This window comes from Erinaceus europaeus, chromosome 7 (assembly GCF_950295315.1).
Source record: "Erinaceus europaeus chromosome 7, mEriEur2.1, whole genome shotgun sequence".
In the NCBI taxonomy this organism is placed as follows: Eukaryota; Metazoa; Chordata; class Mammalia; order Eulipotyphla; family Erinaceidae; genus Erinaceus; species Erinaceus europaeus.
Genome location: NC_080168.1, coordinates 92183480 through 92208671, shown reverse-complemented (window position 1 = coordinate 92208671; position 25192 = coordinate 92183480).

Sequence of the window (25192 nt, the reverse complement as noted above, 5' to 3'; positions counted from 1 at the left end):
GGCAAGGTGGAGATGGTGTACTGTGTGTTCAGATGGACCTGCCACTGAAGCCAAGCTGGAAGAGTTGGTGTGATAATAGGAATGAAAGCTTCTCACTCAAGTGTTCCCCACTGTGAAACAAAGTTATAGCTGGCATACAGTTGGAAACTGAAGTTTTAACTCAAAGAGAAATGGTACAATATACTTTACAAGAGGAAAATAACCCAGATATGGAGTTATCTAAGTACAGAATTACTTAAAACCCAGAACATGGGACATCCATAACAGTCTCCCCACGGCACTGTCCTCATGCCACCCACATCTCTGCTAAGTGTTGTTGTTGTACCATGGTGATGTTATACCCTTGGGATCCAATTGAGGTAATCCAGGATTCAACAGGATTAACAAAGACTTTTTTTTTTAATTTTTTATTTAAGAAAGGATTAGTGAACAAAAACATAAGGTAGAAGGGGTACAACTCCACACAATTCCCACCACCCAATCCCCATAATCCCCCCCCCTCCCATGGTAGCTCTCCTATTCTCTAGCCCTCTGGGAGCATGGACCCAGGGTCGCTGAGGGTTGCAGAAGGTAGAAGGTCTGGCTTCTGTAATTGCTTCCCCGCTGAACATGGGCGTTGACTGGTCGGTCCATACTCCCAGTCTGCCTCTCTCTTTCCCTAGTAAGGTGTGTCTCTGGGGAAGCTGAGCTCCAGGACACATTGGTGGGGTCTTTAGTCCAGGGAAGCTTGGCCAGCATCCTGATGACATCTGGAAACCTGGTGACTGAAAAGAGAGTTAACATACGAAGCCAGACAAATTGTTGAGCATTCATGGACCCAAAGCTTGGAATAGTGGAGAGGAAGTGTTAGGGAGGTACTCACTGCAAACTCTAGTGTACTTCTGCTTTCAGGTATATATTTTGCAGTAGTTTATGGATACGTGTGCACATAAGCTCTCTCTCACAGAAACTGGTGTATATCTAGATTATGGGACTTTGTTAGAAAGTGAACTACCTGAGATGAAATTAGAGTGTACTATAAAAGGAAAGGTCTCACCCGAGTAATGAAGTTGAAGGGTTGTCATTCCACACGTGAAGTCTCTGGATACAGTCTGAGGTGAAGCATGTTGAGGTGGCAATCGTTGCTTTGGTTAGGTTGTGATCGGCGGATGCAATATTATTTGGTTCGGTTTGGGAGATGCATACAGGAAAGTGGGCCCTATCCAAGGGTTCCAGGACTGGGGGAAGTAGGGGCTCTATAGTAAAGATGTGAGGTTCCTGCTGTCTTAGGGTTCAAAAAGACAATCGATAGTTAATATTATCATCACTTTATTTGTTAATTGGGTTAACTTTGAAAAGTCCCTTTGTTATGGTTTGCTGTACAGTACCCAGTATCTTGTTTATAGCTGTGCTATTGGATGCTTCTAATCTACTTGGTCTAGGCTTTTGAGAGAGTCCGCATATCAAATACACAGCCTATATATTAAAAAGATTCAGTTTGTCTTTTGAGAAACTTTGAGACATACAATTGATTTCCCCCTCTCATATTAATTAACTACTGATTTATATGTCTACATTTTGCTAGGAGTGTACATAAACACCATTCCCACCACCAAAGGGCTGTGACCCATCCCTCCCGCCCACTCCCACCCCCCATTGGCCCAGGAAGCTACATGTCTACCCCTCACCACTGGGTTTTTACTTTGGTGCCCTACTTAACAAAGACTTTTTTTAAAAAAAAATTTTATTTATACAAAGGAAACACTGACAAAAACCATAAGATAAGAAGGCTACAACTCCACACAATTCCCACCACCAGATCTCTGTATCCCATCCCCTCCCCTGATACCTTCCCTGTTCTTTATCCTTCTGGGAGTAGGAACCCAGAGTCACTATGGGGTGCAGAAGCTGAAAGGTCTGGCTTCTGTAGTTACTTCCCCACTGAACATGGGCATTGGCAGGTTGATCCATACTCCCAACCTGCCTCTCGCTTTCCCTAGTGGGGCGGGGCTCTGGGGAAGCAGGGCTCCAGGACACATTGATGGAGTCGTCTATCCAGGGAAGTCCAGTTGGCATCATGTTAGCATCTGGAACCTGGTGTCTGAAAAAAGAGTTAACATATAAAGCCAAAAAAATATCAGATGTCAGGCTCAGGAAAAACAACAACAACAAAGTAGTATAATCATGAGCCCTTTGGAATATAACTAAAATAGGCCTACTATCTACAAAATGGAGACCCCCAACTCTTCATAAGACTTTTTTTTTTTGGTGGAAATGAGGCCTTAGATAGGTAGGTAAGTAGGTAGGTAGGTATATAAGATAATGAAATTAAGGCACCGGAGCTTCCTCCACTCCTGTAGCTCCTCCCATGAGGTGCTGGGACTTGAGTCTGGGCTATGCATCTGGCAGTGCAGCGTAATGTCCTCTAAGAGAATCCAGTTTGTTGTAAGAAGCAGATTTACTTCATTTTAAAGGGCAAATAGCATTCCACTGTGGGTTTTTTGTTGTTTGTTTTTGTTTTGCTTCCAGAGTTATTGCTAGGGCTTGGTACCTTCACTATAAATCTACTGCTCCTGGCAGCCATTGTTTTTCCATTGTTATTGTTGTTGCTGCTGCTACTGTTGGATAGGAACAAGGGAAATTTAGAGAGGAGAGGAGGAGAGAAAGACACCTGCAGGCCTGCTTTACCGTTTGTGAATTGATGTCCCTGCAGGTGGGGAGCCTGAGGGCTGGAACCAGAATCCTTCTGCCTGTTCTTGAGCTTTGTACTATGTGTACTTAACCTGGTGCACTACCTACCGTCTGGCCCCTACATTCCATTGTGTATTTATGCCACATTTTCTTTATGCATTCCTTCATTAGTGGTCGTTTAATTTGCTTCCATGCCGAGACTGATTTTTTTTTTTAATTTTTAATTTTTTTTTAAATTTTTTTTTAAATTTTTTTTTAAATTGATTTTTTAATTTAATTTTTTTTAATTTTTTTAATTTAATTTTTTTAAAAAAATTTTTTTAATTTTAATTTTTTTTAAAATTTTTTTTTAATTTTTTTAATTTAATTTTTTTTAAAATTTTTTTTTTAAATTTTTTTAAGGGTTATAATTGGGGTTCAGTGCCTGCAGGATGAAACCACAGCTTTTGGTAACCACTTTTTCCTCCCTCCCTGTTGGGTAGTATGCCAGCTCCCCTGGTTTAAAGCTTCTGTATCTAATCCTACTTAACTAAGCACCAGCATGCCTGCAGGGCATTGGTTTGATCCCACTTAAAGCTGTGGTCTATTTACATAAACCACTGTTAACTAAGCACCAACCTCCCTTCAGGGCATTGGTTTAATCCCCATTGGTTCACGATGTCTATTTGCTCTATTTGCTCTGTCCCCTCTCGTAGTCACACTGATTTCCACCACTGTCTTTTCGCTCCACCCTCTCCATGTCACACCCTGTTTCTACCCTACTTGGCTAGTATATATACAAGCTGCTTTTCTGAGTAAAAACACTTGGAATTGCTTTCTGGCTCCAAGAGTTCCAGAGTATATCACCTGTGACATTAGCGCTGCGCAAGTTCCTGATCCCTCTCCCACGCAGCAGCCTAGATTGGCTCCAGTTGAGTTCTCTCCAACCTAGAGAGCACTTGCTCAGGAAGAAGCACCCTCAGGCTATCCCGGCACCTCCCTTCCTCCCTTCTTTCCTTCTTAGATGCAGAGAGAAATTGAGAGGGAAGTGGGAGATAGAGGAGAAAGATACATGCAGTGCTACTTCATGTTTCTAAAGTTTTCCTCTGGCAGGAGAAGAGTGGGAATTTGAGCTGGTATCCCTATGCATGGTAATGTGCACTATACTAGGTGTGCTACTGCATGGCCCCATGCCATGACTATTTTAAATGAAGCTGCAAAGAATATGGATGTGCAAAAAGCGCACGGACCAGAGTAAGAATTCTGGTTCAAGCCCCCGGCTCCCCACCTGCAGAGGAGTCGCTTCACAGGCGGTGAAGCAGGTCTGCAGGTGGCTATCTTTCTCTCCTCCTCTCTGCCTTCCTCTCCTCTTTCCATTTCTCTCTGTCCTATCCAACAACAATGACATCAATAACAACAATAATAATAACCACAAGAATGATAAAACAACAAAGATAACAAAAGGAAAAAAGTAGCTCCAAGTAGCAGTGGACTCATGGTGCAGGCGTCGAGCCCCAGCAATAACCCTGGAGGCAAAGAAAAAAAAAGGAAAAAGAAAAAGCTATTTGTTTTAACAAAGGGAAAAAAACAACTACATAAAAGAAATAAGTAGGCATTTCACCAAAGAAAATATATAGACTGCTAGAAGACTGGAGAAAAGATGTCCGTCATCTTTATCATTAGAGAAAGACAAATCACATCTCTCTGGCATATTGTAAAAGGCAGTAGCCTTAAAATTCCCTTTATATGCAGCTGTTTGTTAAGTGCTTTTAGTATGAGTTGCTTGTAGTATGAGGTGGAAAATTCCTTGCCCTTTTCCCTTTGAAGAACGGGACTAATCAGTGAAGGCCATCAGGTGTTTTGCAGAAGTTCTGTGTGAGGGCTAGCCTTATCAGGACCTCTACAGCCCCAGCAGTATACTGGTCACCAGATGGCCTGGTATGGCCTGGTATGGCCTGGTAGGGGGATGTGAGGACCTAATACCTGGTCAAGTCTTATTGGTTGTCTGGTTTTGCAAGGTTTGAAATTAGCCCGCGCTTTGCTTTGTATGCACCCCGCTTTTTGCTAAGTTTGAAATGATTGGATTTTGTGTTTGCTATAGCCTGTTATTGGATGTAGGTTGATAAGGTGATGTGTTCCCCCTCCCTGAGTGTAGTCTGAATTCCTATAAATTGTGTGGTTTGAGCCCTGTTCGGGTTTGAGCTTGGTAAACTAACACCAGTCACCATCTCGGCCCGGATTGCAATTCGTCAATAAACATCTTTGCTTCCTTGCAGTGGATGGTGGTTTGATTTATGCTCGCTAACATTTGGAGGCCCCAGCGAGATCCCTCAGACAGGAATTCCTGAGGACGCCCCATCCCGGGTCTGGACCCTCGGAGGCCTTGGAAGCCCGGTGCTGGTAAGTCAGGCCTAAATTTTGTGTGGTACTGTTTTTAGTTTTGTGCCTCCGGAGGACTGGTAGGTCAGGCCTGATTTTTGTGCACATCCCCACGGGGCCTGGGGGTCTGTGGATTGCGGGACGCCGTGTTGAAATCCCAGACCGCAGCGCTGGGAAGTGACAACTTCCAGGCTGCTTGGGTTGGGTGATAACTGGATCTGAAACAGGGTCCGCACCCTAAAGGATCTGAAACAGGGTCCGACAGCGTTCTGTCTCTTGTGGCCACACTTTGTCTGTCTCCTTTGTCTTTTCTTACTTTGGCGATTCGCAAAAAGGCTGAGCCTGTTAGTGCAACTGAGGGGTCTGGCCAGAGGTACTCTCCGGTGATTCCCAAAGGCCTAACTAGCAAAATTCCTTAGTAGCGGTGGCCGGAATGGTAATCGCCCAATCTTGACTGAATGAGTGATCTGCTGCAAGTATTTGTGTGTGAATGCTGTGTGTCAGTCCTTTTTTCCCCACTTACAATCTGTCTTGTTGGTCTCGCAGTATTTGTGGTCTGTCTTTTTGTTTGTCTCTCCCCCTTGTTTTGTGTCACGGTACCACAGGAGGTTAAAGATTAAAAATTAGAAAAACTGGAGTCTCCACTAATAAAAACTTCTTGCAGCCCAAAAAGGGAAGAAGGTCCCAAGTGGACACCCTTTGGGTTGATAGGGGAAAAGTGTGTGAGAGTGAGAGAACGGTGTGCCAGCTGGCTGTAAAAAAACTATGAAAAGAACCCATGAAATCTGGGGTGTTAGGTATTGTCTAGACATTTGTTAAGCACGCTTGTCTGTCTGTGTGTGTCTTGTCTGTTTGTCAGTCTGTGTTTTGTGTTCACTTACTTTCACTTTGCAGGAATGGGCCAGGCGGCATCTACCCCACTGGACCTGGTTACTCATAGTTTGGGGGTAAGAGTGCATAAATATAAACTCATGACTTTTTGTTCCTCAGAGTGGCCCACCTTTGATGTAAGATGTGTTTCTGTGTTTTTTTTGTGTCCCTGTGTCTTTTTGGTCAACATTAGAAAATCATCTCAGAGCAACGGGACCAGATTTGGTTCCGGCCTGAAGTTGCCAGCTGAATTTTGCCTTGTCTTTGTCTCTCTTTTAAGCCTGAGTAGCAGAACCATGTCCTCAGGCTGGTCCAGGCAGGACCCTGAGGGTGCCACCCCGCCCTCACAGGAGTCAGGCTGGCTGGTCACAGCAGGGGCCTGGAGCCGGGCCAGGCAGCAGCTCCAGTGCAGGGGCGACACCCCGCCCTGCCTCGGTGTGGCTGTCACCTGGGACAGGCCCATGGGTGCGGACGGGTGCTAGTGCTAGCATGTGTGTGGCTTTACCCATGCCCCCAGAGCTGACTGGAGCTGTCTGAAAACTGTCCTTGGTCTTCTTGGGCTCCACGTGGAGAGAAGCTGAAAGAATTTGTTTCTTCCTCCTTGTTTTTTTAGGGCTAGTTAAGGTTGTCCTAGGAGCTATTGGATAAAAGAAAAATTTTAGTATATAAATGTGAGACGTTTCATCTTGAAAAATTGTGTGAGTGCAGATCTAAATTTATGTTTGACCAGGTATTTTGCTAAGATGTGTCTGTGCTGGTTAAAAGCTGCTTTTTTCCCTTAAGCAATCAGCCCAGATATATAAATGATAAAAAGGTGGCTAAGATATGTCTTACATGTTTATATGTGTGTTTTAGGTTTGTTTTTGTGGCCTAAGAAACGTTAATCTTAAGGTTAAAGGTGTAAGTAACTTTAAAGCTGCATTCTTATCAAAGTTCTTTAAAAAAGAGTTTTCAATACAGTTCTTATGTGGTAATATAAGGGTAAAAATTCATTTGCTAAGACAGCTAAAGATTTAAAGTTTTAAGTATTTAATGTGAAAATTCATTTTCTCCAAATTGATATGCAAATTATCTATTTTATAGATATTGGTCCACAGAAAATTTGGCATTTGTCTGACACTGGAAATGCTTTGAGAAGTCACTTCTTCTTCTTCTAGCATTTGCCCTTCTTCCGTAGCCAGTCAACAGCGTCAGGTTGAGCCTGATGTAAAGTTTCGAGACCTCCTTTGAATCTGGAGAGGTGGCAGTCGTTGACTATGTGGGTCATAGTCTGTCTGGAGCCGCAGGGGCAGTTCAGGTCGTCTCTGGCTTCCCAGCGATGGAACATAACGGCGCACCAGCCATGGCCTGTTCGATAGCAGTTGAGGAGGGTCCAATCATAACTTGCTAGGTCAAAGCCGGGTTGACGCTTGCAGGGGTCTGTGATGAGGTGTTTGTTCTAGTATGTGTTAACTCTCTAAGTAATTAGAGTTTGTTTAAAGTTTAAAGAAAAATTTAGTTAAACTGAATTTGGTTTAGAGATCCTGGTTATGGAAATTGCTACAAGAGGTTAAAAAGATAACTTTTAAATGTATGCTCTTTAAAATTTAAACAGAGCCTCTCAAGTTAGGTATCACACACTTAAGATGTGTCTCTATCTCTTGTTTGAAAAATGGCAGAAAGGTTATTGACATGTAAACGTTTTAAAATACCCTCTCAACTAAAGAAGTAGAACTGGTTTAGGTGAGTGAAAAATAACACAGTGGTTATATTAATGATTTTCTAGCCTGAGGCTTTTGCTCTGGTTTTCCTCTTTATATCTTTCTGCTTTTAAAAATTATCTGGTTTGTTTTAAGACGCTGTCAGAGATTTATTCTTGGCAAATGGTATTTTTGGTCTGATAGAAGATTTGTTTTGGCAAATCCTGATTTAACAAAATTATTATTTTGAATATTTAAGTTATGAGGTTTATTTTAGCCTTTTAAGTTGCCATATTAGAGTTCTAAGGGGTAAAATCTATTAAGAGTTTTATATCTACACTTACTCGTGATAGCTTTGTGATGAGTAAAGATCTTAAAAACTGTTTTGATATTGTGCTTAAATTGTCCAAGCAGTTTAAAATAATGCTAAAAAATGGTGATCATTCTATTATGTCAACACATTAGATATTGACTTTATATACTATACTGGTATATCTGTTTGTTAAAAAGACCTTCTAAAATTACATAGAGATGTATAGGCAAATTCTGGTCATTAGATTGTCAATTTTGGTAAGCTCCTAATTTGGTTTTGTGTATGTCTTACTGGTTACAACTGTACGAGTACAGCAGTGATACTCCTTCAATCATACTGCCAGGTTCTCTTAGGGGGTCTCCAAGAGGCAGTAAAATGGCCCACAAATTTCTCTAAGGTAAATAAAATGGCACTAAATTTGGCCTTTTGTTGCTCAAATCTGCCCCAGGTGTTAGAAAAAAGTTACAGAAGACAGAAAGATTTAAAAAAAAAGATGAGAGATTGCTCAGAAGGTTTTTAAGAAGTTGGTAAATGTTTTGACGTTAGAGTTTGGAAAGAAAGAAAAAAAAAGAGAAAGAAAGAGAAAGTTGGGGCAGTGCCCAGAGGGAAAAGGAAAGTCAGAAAATTGGGGCTAAGGGTAGAGAAAGATCAGTGATGTTACTGCAAAGGAAAAGGACACTGGAAGAAAGGCTGTTTTATCAACAAGCCATTTAGACTGCTTGTGGACGAATTTAAAGGCATAAGCCGGGGAGTGCTGATCCAAAAAAAAAAAAACTTGGGCCATGGCACAGACCCGTTGCCTAATTGTCAAATATTGGACCCAGTGGCTGCTAGATGGACAAAAATGCCTGAGGACAATAGCACCTGTGGCACAATTGGTAAGGAAAGCAGACAAGCCATCACTGGGGCAAGTCCAATGCCCACCTAACCTGCTACCAAGTTCTGTTCCTAGACCAGTCATGAGTGAAATTCAGTGCTGCCACCCGCCTGAACTCTGCCACCCTGATGTTGGAGACGGATCCTGAAGCTCCCTGCAAAAGCATGACTACCAAGAGGTATGCCTTGACTACATGACATGTGCATGAAGCACATGGAGAAGAAAAATTCCTGACCTCCACTGGGAAGAAGATCCAGCACAAGGCTACTGGAGGCCACATGGACCCTGCAAGAAGTAGCTGTGACCCATTGTTCCGGACATCAGAAAAGAAACTGGAGGGCAGATGAAGCCACTTGTGCAGCTACACAGCAAATAGGGCCAGCCTTGGCATTGATTCTACTAGGCTCCCTGCTTCCAAAGGACCCTGGATACAGTAAGGAGAAAGATAAGATGGGTAAGAGATTAGGACTAGAGACTAAATAGATTTTACAGAAGTAAAATCAGAGACTTTTGGGTATATTTTGGTTTAACCAATAAAGTCTGAGGGGGCATAGATGGTGAGCAAGAAAATTTTAGATAAAATAGTGCCCAGGTGGAGAATTCCCTCTCACCATTGGTTCTGGTAAGCAGATATTCACTGTTTTTGTGTCTCAGTTAGTGACCCGAGAAATGGGAACAAATAGGAAATTTCATTGTGCTAACTAGCCCCATATCCCTGGGCAGGTAGAGAGGTAAATTAGACCTTAAAGGAGACTTTAACTAAATTAACCTTTGAAACTGGCAGGGGATGGGTATCGCTCCTGGCTCAGGCCCTTCTGAGATTACACTGTTTCCCATTGTAAACAAACTGTCTCCCTTTGAAATGGTTTTTGGCAGACTGCTGCTGTCATGATCTGTGATGCTCTTGTCTCTGATATATCCCACAACTGTTACCAAGTTCTTACAGATCTCCAGCCTATATTGCAGGACAATTAGAATGCTGTGCTACAAGCCTTTGAAAAGGACCCTGTCACCTGCTGCCTGCTCCACAAGGCACACCCAGTGAGAAAGACCTTATATTGTGATCCTGAGTACACCAACTGCTGCAAAGGTTGCCGGAAAGTGCCACTAGATTCATCACACTCCTTTGAAGAGGACAGTTGCTGATCCCACTGACCCAAAAGAAAAAAAAGATGAAGATGAATCAAAGATTTGATTCTCGGCTAAGACAAGTGGGGAATGTAAAAGGCAGTAGCCTTGAAATTCCCTTTTTATGCAGTTGTTTGTTAAGTGCTTTTAGTATGAGTTGCTTGTAGTATGAGGTTGCTTTTAGTATGGGTACTTTTAGTATGAGTTGCTTTTAGTATGAGTTGCTTGTAGTATGGAAGAACGGGACTAATCAGTGAAGGCCATCAGGTGTTTTGCAGAAGTTCTGTGTGAGGGCTAGCCTTATCAGGACCTCTACAGCCCCAGCAGTATACTGGTCACCAGATGGCCTGGTATGGCCTGGTATGGCCTGGTCGGGGGATGTGAGGACCTAATACCTGGTCAAGTCTTATTGGTTGTCTGGTTTTGCAAGGTTTGAAATTAGCCCGCGCTTTGCTTTGTATGCACCCCGCTTTTTGCTAAGTTTGAAATGATTGGATTTTGTGTTTGCTATAGCCTGTTATTGGATGTAGGTTGATAAGGTGATGTGTTCCCCCTCCCTGAGTGTAGTCTGAATTCCTATAAATTGTGTGGTTTGAGCCCTGTTCGGGGTTGAGCTTGGTAGACTAACACCAGTCACCATCTCGGCCCGGATTGCAATTCGTCAATAAACATCTTTGCTTCCTTGCAGTGGATGGTGGTTTGATTTATGCTCGCTAACACATATCACCTCATATTTGATGATAGATATTCTAATATATAAAAAAACAACAACAAATAGGGGGCTGGGCAATGGTGCACCAGGTTAAATGCACCTAGTACTATGTGCAGGGACGTGGGTTCAAGCCCTCGCTCCCCACTTGCAGCGGGGATGCTTCACAAGTGTTGAAGCAGGTCTTCAGATATCTGTCTTTCTCCCTCTCTAGCTCCCTCTCTCCTCTAAATTTCTCTCTGTCTTATCAAATAGAACAGAAAAATACATCAACAAAATGCTAAGTGTTTTTGAGGACATGGAGAAAAAGAAACCCCCACACACTGTTAGTGGGAATGTAAATTGGTTTCAGTCACTATGTAAAACAATATACAGCTTCCTCAAAAAAATTAAGGTCAGCAGATTGTTCACCTGGCAGAGTATGTGTCTTGCTGTGGGTTAGAGTCCAGCACCACATGGGAGTATCATAGGCAAAGAGTTCTGTGGATGATGGGCAGAACTGTGGTATCTCATCTCAGTCTGTAAAAAGAAGGCATCAAAACTTGGGCCAGGTAACCTGCTCAGAGCTATCATGAATGTCCTGGGTGACATTCTCTAGTGTCACATTAAAACACAACAAAACAAAAACAAAACATAGCTATCTATTTTCTTTTGGGAGGAACAACATTATCATTTATTTGATCTTAGGTGCAACAACTAGCTTTTCAAATACCAGTCTACTGAGAGTTAAGCCTTTAGTAAAGAGATCAATTTGAAAAATAAGTCATGAATGTGAATAATATTTTTGTAAAAAATATGGATGTGCAGATATACCTTTACAATCTTGATTATAATGCCTTTGAATCCTGCACAGAGTTAGAATAGCTGGATTGCATTATTATTCTGTTTTCAGTTTTTTTAAAATGAAACATAAATACTGCATTGTATCAGTTTGCATCTTAACAGAGTGTACCCTATCTCTCTGTACGCTTACTAACATTTTTTTTACAACAGCTATCCGTAAAAGCGTGAAGTGTTAGTTTATTGTGGTTTTGATCGGCATTTCATTGATAATTAGTGATGTTCAGCACTTCTTCATATACCTGTGGGCTACTTGCTTATCTTCTTTGAAGAACTTCCAACTCAGGGCCAGGTGGTAGCGCACCTGGTTAAGTGCACATGATACAATGTGCGCAAGGACCCAGGTTTGAGCTCCCAGTCCCCACCTGCAGGGTATAGCTTTGCAAATGGTGAAGCAGTACTACAGGTCTCTCTCTCTCTCTAGCTCCCCCTTCCCTCTTGATTTCTGGCTATCTCTATCCAATAAATAAATAAATAAATATAAATTAAAAAAGAACTCCCAACTCAACTTCTTTGTCTAGTTTTAGTGGGTTATTACACGTTCTAATATCAAAATATTTTTGCAGAGATATGGTAATCAAAATAGCATTACACTGGCTCAATAGCAGATATACAGACAACAGGACAGTCTAGAAACAAATCCATACATATAAATTCAACTCATCTTGACAATTGTGTAAACCATTGTCAAACCTTGTCAAACCTTGAAAAGTCAATATCCACATAATATAAAAAAAAATTATGAGGGGGTGGGGCAGTGGTGCACCTGGTTAAATGTACATGTTACTATGTACTTCACAATTGGTGAAGCAGGTTTGCAGGTGTCTCTCTTTCTCTTTCCCTATCTCCTTCCCCTCTCAATTACTCTCTGTTCTATCTAATAAAAAATTAAGAAAAAGTAAATAAAAATAAGTAAAAGGGGGGAAGATAGTTGCCAAGAACACTGGATTTGTTGTGCAGGCATTGAGCCCCTGTGATAACCCTGGTGGCAATTAAAAGAATAAGAATAAGAATAGGAATAGGAATAGGAATAGGAATAGGAATAGGAATAGGAATAGGAATAGGAATAGGAAGAGGAAGAGGAAGAGGAAGAGGAAGAGGAAGAAGAGGAGGAGGAGGAGGAGGAGGAGGAAAACTTATATAAGTCACTGTCAATTCTCTTTAATTTCCTTCTATCTGGAAGTATTTTTTAGCCATTTAAAAAATCATGGCTGGCATGTTTGCAGACTACAAACCAGTTGTGTTGAAGAATGTATTTCAGCTTGAAAAATTTGAGTTTGTGTGATATTTCTTTACAGCTGGATGTATGTCCAGTCACTTTGCAAGAATATTACATGAGTAGCAAGTCCTTTTTTTGTGCTTATATTAATAGGCAGAAGATCTTATAGTTGTTTCTTTAACTCAGACCCAAAAATGGTGCACTACAGCTGCCGGTCTCCCAATTTTGTGCCAGCCATCCCTGAATATGGACTTCTTCCTGGGAATCTCTCCATAACCCATTTTTTTTGTTCACAAGCCACACATGTATGTACTCATATGTGGCTTGGTGACTTTCCAAAGGAATCCTGGTTGTTTTTTATTTAGCTTTTAGGCGATTTTTGTTGCTTTTTCTAGTTGACTGGGGAGAGCAAAAGAATGTTGCTATTCCACTGCCATGCCTCCAGAAGTCTCTAAATTCATCTTTTTAATGTGAAGTCGAGTCTCTGTGACTTGTTATCAGAAGAATCTTAATTTTATGCTCTAATTCACCCACCTAACATTACAAGTAAGACATATCCAAATTATACTGTCAACTTAAACATTTATAAAGTGTATAAGATCACAAGCCTGGTTTATGAAGTTAAGCATGTGTTCTATAGCACTACGAATAACCTCAGATGGCAATAGAAATTCACAACATTTTGGGTCTGACTGTGAAAAAAGATCAACCCTGACTATATGTTATAGTCTGGGTGTCTTAAAAATAGATGCCGAGACAGAGCTTAGGGTACAAGATGGTTACAAGATGTTTTACAGATTCCTGTGAAAAGAAAGGCAAAGAAGCAGAATGAGTCTATGGGAAAACTGATATGCAGGCCAGTCAAGTCATAGTCAATTTTGTGGTAAGGTTGCCTGTGGAGTGTCCTGGATCGAACCAAAATTGTTTTCCATTCTCATCATTTCAGATGACTGGACCAAGCTGGGGGTAATCCCAGGCTGTGTGACTCAGTGTAGTTGAGGAATATCCTAGAGAAAGACATTTGGATGTTACCTGCTGAACACACACTTCCTAGGTGGGCAGCAAATCCTTCTGGGCAGTCCACCACAGCCAGGTACTAAAAACTTGGTGTGATGTGAATTTCTATGAGTAAACATATGATGTTCTCAGTTAAAACTAATTGTGTGCATTAATGTAGTAGTGTGTTTTTTTTTCCTAAAAGGCTGTTATTAAATTTATGATGCATACACAGCCAGTGTCATTTTAGAATGGAAAAAATATAGCAATTGGGATTGAGTCATTAAGTGAAAAGTGGTCATTAACTTGTTTGAAAGTGCCCTGTCCTAGTCTATTTATCTCACAGAGTATAAAGGAACTTTGAAAACTTTACTTTCAAAAGAGTTACTTCTCATTCAAAGGAAATGATAGTAGAAAAGCCAAAATGGTCATTTTGATATTTTTATATCAAGGTCCTGTGGATTTATCTAAAATAACAAGTTGAATAACACCTTACAGAGAGGCAGCAAGCATGCAAGAGAACAAGATAAATAATAGAAAATAAAAAAATTTTTTTTTCAGTGGTAAGGAAGCTGGGACACTCTAATAGATCATGGTGACAAGTGAACGGTGATAACAATAAAAGATATTCTTGGAATGGATATCCTCACAATTCAAGTGACTGGCCTTAGTCCAGGTCTTTATTTCTAGGTCTTAAAAAATGATATGTGTCTGAGCATCACCAAAGGTTTTTTTTTTATTATTGGAAATTGCTATAACTAAGGACAGATATGATTGGAATTTGGAAGGTGGCATTCATCATTGCTAAATTGGATTGCTTATATTTATAGTTCTTTCAAAAGTACCAAACATGGAAGGCTTCCACTTGCGACAATTCTGCAATATTGAGTGTTAGCACAAAAAATATGATAGTGAGGTGCTTTTGAGACTTGGTTTTCTGAAACCAGTTTGGCAAATATACATTGTGCCTGGAAGCTGGTTACCAAGATGTTTAATCACTTCATGTAATTTAGTGCCATGTATCTATGAATGTGTGCTAAACATCTAGAAGATGAATTAAATACCTACAAATAAAAATGCTCCAAAATAGGAAGATAGCATAATGGTTATGTAGAGATATTTTTGTGCCTGAGATGCTGATGTCCCAGGTTCAATCTCCAGCACTATCATAAACCAGAGTTGAGCAGTGCTCTGGGAAAAAAAGCTAAAAAATATGACACACCACAGTGTAGTAAAACTATGGTCATTAGGGACAAAATGATAAATTTTCTGTATTATTATAGGTAAGTATGCATTCCAAGTTCTGCATATGTGAAATGATGATTAAATGGCAGAATGTTTCCAAAGTGGGTTGTAGAAAACCACAATGAGGTGTGGACTTAGATAATGAAAATGCTTTCTTTCAGAGAAATGGGTATTTCATGGAACTTCAGCCATTGGAATTTCAGATAACTTTTGAGTTGTACAACAAAATGTGTTGGGTGATCAGATATAAGTAGAGTTCAGATTTTATTAACTGGTAATAAGTAATTCTGTATCTGAGAGGAAAATATACAAATACCAGTGAATATTTGGAATTATATTCTAGCTTTATTGTGTTCTGAAAGTCGCAAGGCTCACTCACCAGTCTTTCTTGTTTTCTTTTGTGAAGGAAAATGGAAAGATGCCTTTGAAAGTCTAGATATTATAATTGACAAATATATAAAGAAAAAGTTAAATAGTTTCTTGAAGATCATTTTAACATATATTTCAGAAAATGAGCCATTTGCGTGTTGTCAAGCACCATTAATTGAAATGTTTATGTCCTTGCTTTAATAAATTTGCCTCACTGACTTGATCCAGAAACCATTTTGATTAAATTGTCTATGCTTCTAAGTTGGAAAATACATAGGAGTAGCATTTATTTGGAATTACTTTAGAAAGATGGTCCTATAAGTAGGATACTGAACTTTATATCAGTAAATTCAGGCTTAAGTATTGGATAATATAATTCTATCATAAATAACACAATAATAAAAATAGTAACTGCATTAATTGTATTGTTTCAAATTTTAAATATTGAAGGAAAAATGACAATGGATATATTGACTTAGAACTATAAAAACTGACTAGAAATTCATTTTGCTCAAGACCAGATTTCATTTTTCCAACAAATAATAAAGGAGCCTATGTTTATAGCAATTCTAAATAGAAATGTCTTTAATAACACAGAAGAACAGAATTATTGTAATATGTGGGCTTGATGTAATATTTGATGAGAGATGGGAATTGAAGAGTGTCAAATAGAGTTAGTTTTCTTGTGAAGTGGAGTAGTTTCATATTGGCTGGAAGGAAATGTTTTTAAGAATTTTATTAGTGATATTATAGTGATTTATAAGATTATAAAATAATGGTATATTTCATACTATTCTCACCACCAAAGCTCTGTGCCCCCTCCCCCCAAATATAACCATCATACTTCTTCCAAATTCTTAGAATTGGGTTGATCAATTTTTTTTTCAAGGTCATGTGTTTCAGTTCCCTACGTTCTACAGATGAATGAAATTATCTCTGGTGGTTGTCCTTCACATCCTTACTTCACTAAGCATAATCAATTTTAGTTTCATCCATTGTGTCCTAAAGGACATATATATAGTCTTTCTGAATTGTTGACTAGTACTGCATATAGTATATATACCCAATACCTTCTTTACCCAGTCCTCTGTCAATAGGTATTTAGGCTGTTTCTATATTTTGACTCTCTTTAAATCAGTGTTTTTTGGGTAAATGTATAGGATTGGTATTACTGGGCCGTAAGGTGTTTCAATTTGCATTTGTTTAAAGATTCTTCATACTATTCTCCATAATGACTGCGTCAATTTGCATTCTCACCAGCAGTGTAATAGTTCCTCTTTTTCCACAACTTCTTCAATGCTTATTGTTTCCTGTTTTGTTGATGATGGCCATTCTCATAAGTGTGAGATGGAATCTCAATGTGGTTTTAATTTTCATTTCTCTAATGAGGAGTGATGTTGAGCATTTCCGGATATGTCTGTGGGCTATGTGTCTGTCTTCTTTAGAGAACGGTTTATTCATTTATTCAGCTCACTTTTTTTTTTAAACCGGGTTTTTCTTTTTCCTTTTGTTGAGGTGTATGAGTTTTTTTATAGACGTTTTATACCCACCACTTATCTGATGTGTGGTGTGCAAATATTACAAGGAATTTTTACATACCTGCAGAATCTGTCATATTTTGCTACCAGTTTAAAAATTAATCCTTTAAGTACCGGGCTGTGGCACACTTAGTAGAGTGCACACATTACCATATGTAGGTTCAAGACCTGGTCTCTACCTCCTCTTGGGGAAGCTTGATGAGTTGTGAAACAACGCTGCAAATTTCTCTTTTTCTTTCTATCCTCTGCCTCCTTCTCCCTTTTCAAATTCTCTGTCTCTACCCAAAAAAGGAAATAAGAGACAAAAAAGGCTAGTGGGATTAGTGAACTCATCATGTAGGAACTGAGCCATAGGAGCAAAAACAAACAACTCCTCTTTGTACTACATAGCAAGAAATTTCTTACCACCTGTAGGAAATATTATAATGTATTTGGCCAGTACCGTTAAATTGACTTGAATAGTAAAAACAAAGATAAATTATAAACCTAGGGCAAGAAATATAAAAATGTTTCATTAAAATAAAAGGAAGAAATAGCTTTGAGATAACTTATCATGTGAAATTGACTACAGATGTAATTTCTACCAACTGGAGATATATGGAAGCAACTATATTTGGAAGGTTCCCAAATGTCACTGAAACAATATGGTCTTGAGAAGAGATAAATTAGACAGATGGAACCATGCAAATGTCACCTATTGGAGACCCAAGCAGGAGGTGACTGATGTAATACAAGCAGCTTGTAACCAGACAATTCAGGTCCTGATTTGTTGCAGATTTCTGGTACAAGAAGTTCATGACAGCACTTGGAATTGATGTAGAGTGTTATCATGAGTAAATAAGAAGAATACTGGATTTAATAAGACTTGAAAACAAGTAACACAGTAAATAACATTATTTTGAAGTCTCCAAAACTTAGATCAGTAATATTACACTGACTTTTTACAAAACATTGACATCAGTTTGTTACAGAGTAATTGGCCCATACGAAGGGAAATGTCTCAGGGATGTTAGTGATTACTAAATGAACTAATAAGCTAGTTTAGACTTTTATGTGCCTTCAAGTACCTAGTTTTCCACCCAACGTATCACCCCAGTAATAACTTTGCCTTTCCCAGTTTTATGTCTTTTCTAATGCTCTTTTCTCTCAGTGAAGCCCTTTTTCTATGTATCTAGATCTTTCCTTCATATACCACTTTCTCTGTGAATTCATTTCAGAAACTAGTCAGTCAGATATAATTGCTTCCTAGTTTGAACTTTATAGTGGTAGCTCACTTGTGGCTTTTTTTGCCTTTGTATTATAATTAATCATGCACTGATAATATTTAAATGGAAGAATTTTAATCTCAACCATTCTCATTTTCACTGCAGGTGGTTATTATAGTATCTTCTACATATAGTCATTATTAAATAAATAACAAATCACAGGCTAATTTCTTGTTTTATTTCCTTATTGGGGGGTTAATATTTAACAGCCCTGTAAATACAATAGTTTGTAAATGCATCACATTTCCCGGTTTTCCATATAACAATAGAACCTCCACTAGGTCCTCTGCCATCCTGTTCCAGGACCTGAACCCTCCCCACCACCCTAATGTCTTTTACTTGGGTGCAATACATGAACTCCAGTCCATGTTCTGCTTAGAGTGTTCCCTTCTGATCTTGTTTTTCAACTTCTGCCTGTGAATGAGATCATCCAGTATTCATCTTTCTGTTTCTTTTTCTGTCTTTCTTTTTTTAATTTCTTTATTGGGAGATTAATGTTTTACAGACTACAGTAAATACAATAGTTTGTACATGCATAACATTTCTTAGGTTTCCACATAACAATATAACCCCCACTAGAACCTCTGTCATCCTTTTCCAGGACCTGTACTCTCCCTCCCATCCACCCCAGAATCTTTTACTTTGGTGCAATACACCAACTCCAGACCGTGTGCTTAGAGGTGTTCCCTTCTGATCTTATTTTTCAACTTCTGCCTGTGAGTGACATCATCCAATATTCATCCTTCTGTTTCTGACTTATTTCACTTAACATGATTTCTTTAAGCTTCATCCAAGATGGGCTGAAAAATGGTGAACTCACCATTTTTTAATAGCTGAGTAGTATTCCATTGATATATACTATACAGGCTAATTTATAAGCAATTAATAATTGAAAATCTGTCATTTGGGTTTACTCTTGATCCTCTAGTTACTTGAAGGTTTGTCTTTTGTGCTCTACATTAAGTTGTTTGCAAACTTGTAGCATAGGGGTAGCTCATGACTATTATCTGATACTCGTGCCTCCATTCTGAAGTTTATGTGCTAACTTACTAGCTTCATCCTATACAAACATGCATTAGGGCACTATATGTATTTTTCATTTTAAGTGAATAGTCTTGTTTTAAAGCCTATTTAAAGTTTTAAAGAAGCTTTCAAAATACATATTATTTTAGTAGTTTATTTTAAATTTTTATTTATAAAATGGAAATATTGATAAGACTGTAGGATAGGAGGGGTACAATTTTCACCCCAGAACTCTGTATCTAATCCCCTTCCTTGATAGCTTTCCTATTCTTTATCCCTCTGGGAGTATGGACTCAGGGTCATTATGGGATACAGAAGCTGAAAGGTCTGGCTTCTGTAATTGCTTTCCTGATGAACATGGGCATTGGCAGGTTCATCCATACTCCCAGCCTATCTCTCTCTTTCCCTAGTGGGGCAGGGGTCGGGGAGGGGGCAGGATCCAAAACACATGGTGAGGTTGTCTGCCCTGGGAAGTCAGGTTGACATCATGGTATCATCTGGAACCTGGTGGCTAAAAATGAGTTAAGATATAAAGCAGAACAAATTGTTGACTAATCATGAACGTAAAGGCTGGAATATTTCAGATGAAGATTTGGGGTCTCTATTTTGGAAAAAGCTAATAGGTCTATTTTAGGTATATTTCAAGGGGCCTGTGACTTTTCTAGTTTTTGCCTGAGCCTGACAGCCAATGTGCTGGTGGACCCAGGTTATTGTCTGGGGAGATGGTGTGATAGTTGGAAAAAGGACTAGAAAGCTGGATCAGGGAAGAGAGTAGTTCCCAAATTGGGGGAAAGTATATAAATACTGTTAACTGTAAATGCCATTGATTTGATCTGGGGCCCATATCTAGTAAAGGAGCTTATGTAACCTCTGCATTTCTGTAGGTCTCAGCTCGCATTCTTTGCTCATGTCTAGAAACATTCCAGACTGTAGTAATTTCAAGACCCATCTTCCTTGGGTAGTAATTAGTAGGTAGAGTATGTTATCCAACCTCCCATCAGGGAATGGAACAGACCCTATCTTTGTTGATCCACATTGAGGGCAAGATCCTATAGGGGCCCACAAAGGGGCCCATTATGTTATTCCTGTTGGAGATGACCAGTGACAGTGGCAAAAGGGATCTGTTAGAGGTCTAGGCCCATCATGTCTGTGTGTGTATCCAGGTCTCCCTGACTAGGGCCCCAGGTGATGGGATGGCCTGATAGTGATTAAAGAGTCATCATTAAAGTATGCCAGTCTTTTGCCCTTATTCGGCTTTTGTAGTCCTTACTTTGTCTGACAGGGTCAGCTTTGGAGTGATTGAGGGATGTGTAATAGGAGGTAGGAGGTAGGTGAGGAGGGTATCTAGGTCTAAGTAGAAACTGTTTCATTAGGTATTTTAAGGTTTTTTTTTTTTTTTTTTTTAGGTCTTTTTACTTGCTTGCTTCATTTATTGACTCGCAAACTATTGTGCACTTTTGCTGTAAGGTATATTTTTTTCCCCTAACTTATGGATATATGTACATATGCCCAATCTCATGGGCCCTGGTTTATATATAGGTTTTGAGGTCTTGTTAGGAAGTGTGCCACCCTAAATGGAATTAAGGGTTCCTATGAGCTAGCAAAGGTCTCACCAGAGTGATGAAGCTGAAGGATTGAAATTCCACGCTTGACGTCTCTGGACACAATCCGAAGTGCTGAGGTGGTACTGGTTGCATTGCTTAGGGATCAGCAGATGCAGTATCAGTTGGTATGAATTGAGAGAAGCATGTAGGAAAGTGAGCCCCACCTTAAGAGATTCCAGGCCTGGGAGAAATAGGAGTTTTATAGAGAAAGGGGAAGGTTCTTGCTGACCAGGGGTTTAAGAAGGGAAGAGATAGTTACTGCTGTAACCAAATTATTTGGCAATTAGGTTAACTTTGAAAATCCCTTTGTTAGCATTTGCTGTATCATGCAATATCTCACCATAATTTATGTTCTTTTATGCTATTTACATATAGCCATATCTTATAAAGTAATGCTACCAGTTATTTCTGGTCTCCCTCGTCTAAGCTTTTAGAAGATTTAATAAATTTCAAAGAACAAGTCATTATTAGAAATGTATTAACAATTTGAGCCCACTGTTAAAATTCAGTCTGATTACCAATTTGAGATTTTAAGTGCTTATATTGAAGAAACATATACTCAGAGCTATGTTCTGTGCACCAAAAAGTTTGAGACTTTCGATCCATTTTTCCCTTTCATGTTAATTAAATAGTGATTTATGAGACTATAAGTTAATAGGAGTGTATATTAACACCATTCCCACCACTAAAGGTCCATGTCCTTCCACCCCCACCCCACCCCCAGTGAAGCTGAACATCCACCCTCACCCTCCACCAAGAGCTTTTTACTTTGGTGCCATACTCCAAACTCAGTCAGATTCTGCTTTGATTTTCTCTTTCTGTTCTTTTTCAGCTTCTATTTATGAGTGGGATCATCCCATACTTGTCTTTGTCTTCCTGACTTAGTTCACTTAACATAATTCCTTCTAGCTCCATCCAAGATGGGTCAGAGAAGGTGGGTTCATTGTTCTTAATAGCTGCATAGTATTCCATTGAGCAAATATACCACAGCTTTCTCAGCCACTCATCTGTTGTTAGGCACCTGGGTTGCTTCCAGGTGTTAGCTATTACGAATTGTGCTGCTATGAACATAGGTGTACACATATCTTTTTGGTTGGGTGTTATGGATTCCTTGGGGTATATCCTCAGGAGAGAAATTACTGGGTCATATGGAAGGTCCATGTCTAGCCTTGTGAGAGTTCTCCAGACTGCTCTCCACAGAGGTTGGACCAATTGGCATTCCCACCAGCAGGAGTGCAGGAGGGTTCCTTTGTCCTCACAGCCTCTCCAGCATTTGTTGCTGCTGTCCTTTTTGATGTATGCCATTCTCACAGGGGTGAAGTGGTATCTCAGTGTTGTCTTTATTTGCATTTCTCTGACAGTCAGTGACCTGGAGCAATTTTTCATGTTTATTAGCCTTTTGGATCTCTTCCGTAGTGAATATTCTGTTCATATTCTGACCAAAGAATTGAAAGACTTATATACTAAAAACTATGAGTCGCTATTCAAAGAAATAGAAAAGGAAAAGATGAGTATAAAAAAGACTAGTAGCGATGGGTTAAAATTGGTTTCTTTGCTCTGGACTTAGAACTAGACTATTTTCTCCTAGATTTCCTTGAATTTAAGTGTGCTTACAGGATTGTGTTCTAGTCAATGAGTGGGGTGGAAATAGTACTGCCACTTTCTGTTTGCCTCACTCAGCTCTTTATGCAGACATCTCATGTTGTTGTTGTTGTTGTTTTTTCTCATTCTGACAGCTGAGTCACAAAATGGAAGGAGTATAGAATGTTCAATAACTGCGAACTGAAAGTATAACCCAGTGAATGTTACATAGTTTACTGGAAGGTAATTTTTAAAAACTTTATTCATTTAGGTTTCTGATATGGAATTAGCCTATGCTAAGGTAACTAACATGCCAACAGTAATTGTTCCTGTCATATGATTCTTCATAACTTTAAACATCAAGCTTGGCACAGAAAGAGTGAGAATGAATGAAAGGATGACCTTTCCCAGGGATGGGAAAGTGGGTCTGAGTACCCAGTGTGCCAGCTAAACTTCCTTGGTAGAAAGAGGAGAAAAACAGAAATGCTTTGTCATTCCTGACTTTTTTTTTTGGGGGGGGGGAGTGGTATCTTGTCTTTATTTGCATGTCTCTGACAATCAATGATTTGGAGGTTTTTTTTTTTTTTTTAAGTCTATTGACTATTTCCTTTCTCCTGCTGACTTTTGGGTTTCTTTGTTGCTCTTTTTTCTAGTTGACTTAGTTGTGATGTTAGATAGCTTACTTGAGATCTTTAATATTTGTTAACATGGGACTATATTGCTATAAACTTCCCTCCTATGATAGCTTTCGTTACATCCTACAAGATCTGGTAGTTTGGTCTCTTCATTTTCATTGTTCCACAAGTAATTTTCAATTTCTCTTGATTTCTTCAGTGGCCCATGTATTATTCAGGAGTGTATTGTTCAGTTTACATCCCAGTCACTTTCAAAGCCAGCAACAAGCAGACATCAACCTGACGCTGTTGACTGGCTACGGGCAAACGCTAGAAGAAGAAGAACTGTGGTCCATGTGCACTTGAAAAGGATGTATATTCAGTTTAAGGGTATGAAAAATGTTGGGATTTTCTTCAAACTTTGCTTATTTTCCCCTCATTTTTTCTGGTTGTTTCTGAGCATGATTTTTCAGTTGCTATTACTCCATGGCCACATCTCTGGGGCTTGACTATATTTCTTTGGGACCTGTCCTACCCACAAGTATTGAAATGTAGGCTGAGTGGGTTGGGCGGTAGCACAGCAGGTTAAGTGCACATGGTGCAAAGTGCAAGGACCATCCTAATGATCTTGGTTGGAGCCCTGGCTCCCCACCTGAGATGGGTCGCTTCAAAAGCTCTGAAGCAGGTCTGCAGGTGTCTATCTTTCTTTCCTCTTCTCTCTCTTCCCCTCCTCTCTCAGTTTCTCTCTGTCCTATCCAACAATAACAACAATAACAACCAGGGCAACAAAATGAAAAAAAAAAAAGACCTCCAGGAGCAGTGGATTTGTAGTGCAGGCACCAAGTCCCAGTGATAACTCTGGTGGAAGAAAAAAAAAGAATAAATGTAGGCTATTCACTCTTCTCTTAGATGTGTGTGTGTGTATGTGCACAAGAATGTTCTTCCTCCGATGATGGAGGATTATAAAATTCTAGTTGCTCTTAAACTGCATGGAAGAAGTGGGAAATAAACTCATTTTGGTTTTGAGCTAAAATGATAAACCTCTCTGATCTATTAATTACAAAGCTAATATTTTGGCAACTATTTAAATTCTGATAACTGTTTAAATCCTAGCATAATTATTTACCCATTTATGCCTTAACAAGAAAAAGCTCTGGGGCTTTCAGTTATCTAACTCCATCTCTATAGTTCTTAGATCATATAAAAGGAGGTGAAATAACTTTTAAGTAAGTGGGCGTACATCAACTGAACAATTAGCCCATTTACCAGGCAAAGTCATCTAGTTCTAACTTGTGAGGAAAAACACATGGAAAGTCCACAAAAGAGCCAAACACTAGATAGGCCCACAGTCAAAGGTCTCTTTGAGGTCTGCCACTTAGGACCCTAAATTAACATTCACCTCTATTATTTTATAAGTCCCATGAAGTGAACACAACCATAGAGTGGCTCTAAATTATGTAGACATGTGATCTTTCATTCTAAATTCTGTATTTTAAACATTACCTTTCTTTTCTTTTTTTTTCTTTCCTCCAGGGTTATTGCTGGGCTCGGTGCCTGCACCATGAATCCACCGCTCCTGGAGGCCATTTTTCCCCCTTTTATTGCCCTTGTTGTTGTAGCCTCGCTGTGGCTATCATTATTGCCATTGTTGATGTCGTTTGTTGTTGGATAGGACAGAGAGAATTGGAGAGAGGAGGGGAAGACAGAGAGGGGGAGAGAAAGACAGACACCTGCAGACCTGCTTCACCACCTGTGAAGGGACCCCCCTGCAGGTAGGGAGCCGGGGGCTCGAACCGGGGTCCTTATGCCGGTCCTTGCGCTTTGCGCCACATGCGCTTAACCCACTGCGCTGCCGCCCGATCCCCCTAAACATTACCTATTTTTATTATGTTGTGTTTTGAAAATCTTGTTATAAAGTCGACTTCCATTAAGCAAACTAAAAACAATTGTATAAAGAGAAGTTGTATGTAAGAGTATGTTACAGCTATGAACAATGTATCAAGAGTAAATATGGATTCCTTCCTCATCCTTAACCAAAAATTAAAGTTATCTACAGTTTTTTAAATAAGAGGAGCTGGAAATTACCAGGATTCTCTTCAAAAGGGCTACCTTGAGGAACATTTTAAAAGTAAACCAAATCCTGGTCAATTAAAATTACTCTTGAAATCTTAAAAATATTCCTTACATTGTGACTGACTATTCTTGGACCTTTACATTATTAATATTTAAATAAAAGTCATGCTGTATATAAATAAATTTTATAGTCTTAAATTTTTATAAATATTTTTATCTTT